The following is a 3,516-nucleotide window of genomic DNA, read 5'->3' on the forward strand; positions in this document are numbered from 1 at the left end:
ACAATCACAACCACAATCGCACCATTTTTCGCAACAACAAACGCAACAAAAACCATTCCAACAACAACAACTACAACAATCATCCCAACAACAATACCAACTGCAACAACAAAAATCCCAACAACAATCTCAATAACAACACTGGTAATCAAAATCAGAAAATTCCGTGTCTAAGGTGTGAAGGGTACCATCCAACTACTTTTTGTCCAGCAACATGTACCAAATGTAATAGAAAGAGTCATGATGCAACGAAGTGTGAAATTTATGGACCATCGGGTAAAAGAACAAGTAATGCCCACATTATTTGTTGTGGATGCGGGAAGAAGGGCCACTACAAAACTGCGTGTCCAAATCAGGGAAATAATAATGGGCAAAGCTGTGGGAGAGTTTTTACCATTAATGCGGAAGAAGCGCAGGAAGACCCGGAGCTTGTTACGGGTACGTTTCTTATCGATGAAAAACCTGCTTATGTTTTATTTGAATCGGGTGCAGATAGAAGTTATATGAGTAGAGATTTTTATGCTAAATTAAGTGGTCCATTGACGCCTATGAATAATAAATTTTTACTCGAATTAGCAAACGGTAAATTAATTTCGGCAGATAAAATATGTCAGAATCAAGAAATTAAACTGGTTAGCGAAACGTTTAAGATCGATTTGATACCAGTAGAGTAAGGGAGTTTTGATGTGATAATCGACATGGACTGGTTGAAAAAGGAAAGAGCGGAAATTGTATGGTACAAAAATGCAATTCGCATTATACGAGAAAAAGGAAAACCTATAATGGTGTACAGAGAAAAGAGCAACGCGAAGCTAAATCTTATTAGTAATTTGAAGGTGCAAAAACTAATAAGAAAAGGTTGCTATGCCGTTCTAGCACACATCGAAGAAGTCAAACCCGAAGAAAAGAACATCAATGATGTTCCCGTCGTAAAAGAATTTCCCGATGTATTTCCGAAAGAATTACCGGGACTACCTCTACATCGATCTGTTGAATTTCAAATAGATCTCGTACCAGGAGCTGCACCAATAGCTCGTGCTCCATACAGACTCGCACCCAGTGAAATGAAAGAACTCCAAAGCCAACTACAATAAATTTTAGAGCGTGGTTTTATACGACCAAGTACATCACCATGGGGAGCTCCTGTTTTGTTTGTCAAAAAGAATGATGGTACATTCAGGTTGTGTAACGACTACCGAGAGTTGAACAAACTTACCATCAAGAATCGTTATCCACTACCAAGAATCGATGACTTATTTGATCAACTACAAGGCTCGTCAGTTTATTCAAAGATTGATTTACGTTCTGGGTATCATCAGATGCGAGTTAAGGAGGTTGATATTCCGAAGACTGCTTTCAGAACGCGTTACGGTCATTACGAGTTTATGGTTATGCCGTTTGGGTTGACTAACGCACCAGCTGTGTTCATGGACCTCGTGAACCGAGTGTGTGGACCATACCTTGACAAGTTTGTCATTATTTTTATCGATGACATAGTTATTTACTCAAAGAATGATCAAGAGCACGAAGAACATTTGAGAAAAGTGCTAGAGTTGTTGAGGAAAGAAAAACTGTAGGCCAAATTTTCAAAGTGTGCATTTTGGTTGGAAGAAGTTCAATTCCTCGGTCACATAGTGAACAAAGAAGGTATTCAGGTAGATCCGGCAAAGATCGAAACCATTGAAAAATGGGAAACCCCGAAAACTCCGAAACACATACGCCAATTTTTAGGATTAGCTGGTTACTACAGAAGATTCATCCAAGATTTTTCCAAAATAGCAAAACCCTTGACTGTATTAACGCATAAAGGGAAGAAATTTGAATGGAAGGATGAACAAGAAAAAGCGTTTCAATTGTTGAAGAAAAAGTTAACTACGGCACCTATATTGTCATTGCCTGAAGGGAATGATGATTTTGTGATATATTGTGACGCCTCAAAGCAAGGTCTCGGTTGTGTATTAATGCAACGAACGAAGGTAATTGCTTATGCGTCTAGACAATTGAAGATTCACGAGCAGAATTATACGACGCATGATTTGGAATTAGGTGTGACAACCCGGAAATTTCCAACCAAATTTAAACTTTAATCTTTATATGTTTCTGACACGATAAGCAATATTTGTTAAGTTAAATTTCAAGAATTTTAAACTATGTTCATACATTCATTCAACCTCGACCAAGTTCCAACAATTCACGAACCATTAAACAAATATGATTATATATGTATACGTGTATATATATTATAACTTGAAACGTAAACAAAATATTAGATTAAATACTTTATATGATTGTATCTGTTTCAAAATGTTTATCAATGGAATTAGAAGATAAGATCAAATGATTGAATTATCAGATATATTGAATTATGATTACAAGTCTCTATTGAAAGGCCCACGTTGATTTGAGAAATCTTTCCATTTTAACAATATTCAGAAAATGATAAAGTGATTTATAAATAAGAACAAATTGTCATTCATTGAGAACTAGACAAAGGATAGTGGAAGATTAAATCTCATAACGACTCGATTGATCTATTTAGTTGCAAACGTACAAAAACGTTTTCAGTTTAAAAAGAACTTTATTATTAAAACGTATATAACTTTTATAAATATCTAGAACCACTTTTGACAACTCATTACTTAACTAGTATGATAAAGATAACGATATTTATATTTTATTTTATTAAATATATATAACGATTTAAATTAATATTATATATATTTATACGCGTATTATACGTACATAGTTTTATACTTTTACTATACTTAAACTTTACCCTTACTTTATTTTTACTTTACTTTAACTTTAATAATTCACTTTAATAATTCATACTTTAATAATTTACTTTAATAATTCGTACTTTAATAATTCACTTTAATAATTCATACTTTAATAATTCACTTAAATAATTCATACTTTAATAATTCACTTTAATAATTCACTTTAATAATTCAAAAATCTATTATAAATAGAATTCAATAGGTTTCATTATTTCATAGAAACTTGAAAATATTTTTCTCTAAACTCTCTCAATCGATTTACATATATATATTTACTCCGTATTATTTCAAGATATTATTAGTATACATAAAATATTACGACGGAGTGCTGTCCGAGTGATTTCGAAATTGTTTTTCGAGTTGGATAGGATTAAGGAAATTTTGGGTTATAGCTATGGAGGTGATTGAATATGGTTCATGGGTATGCTCGTGAGGTCAATATAGTGTTTATCATTTATGTTGCGTCTACGTACCTTTCCTGCAATATTGAATCTCGATATTGATACGTGAGTACTCATAATTTAACTTTTACATACTAATAGTGTATCCCTGACTAGTGCTCGAGTATTTAGGATTATGCATGCTTGTACTTTTGATATTGCCCTTAGATAGGTTAGGTTGAATCTTGAATTAGTTACACTTGCAGTTGAGATAAGGTATAAGATATGCATGTCCTTGGAAAGCTAGCGAAAAATTAAGAACTTTTTCTTTAGATATCGAATGGTTTCGATGAACG

The sequence above is a fragment of the Rutidosis leptorrhynchoides genome, chromosome 10 (genome assembly GCF_046630445.1).
Source record: "Rutidosis leptorrhynchoides isolate AG116_Rl617_1_P2 chromosome 10, CSIRO_AGI_Rlap_v1, whole genome shotgun sequence".
Taxonomy (NCBI): domain Eukaryota; kingdom Viridiplantae; phylum Streptophyta; class Magnoliopsida; order Asterales; family Asteraceae; genus Rutidosis; species Rutidosis leptorrhynchoides.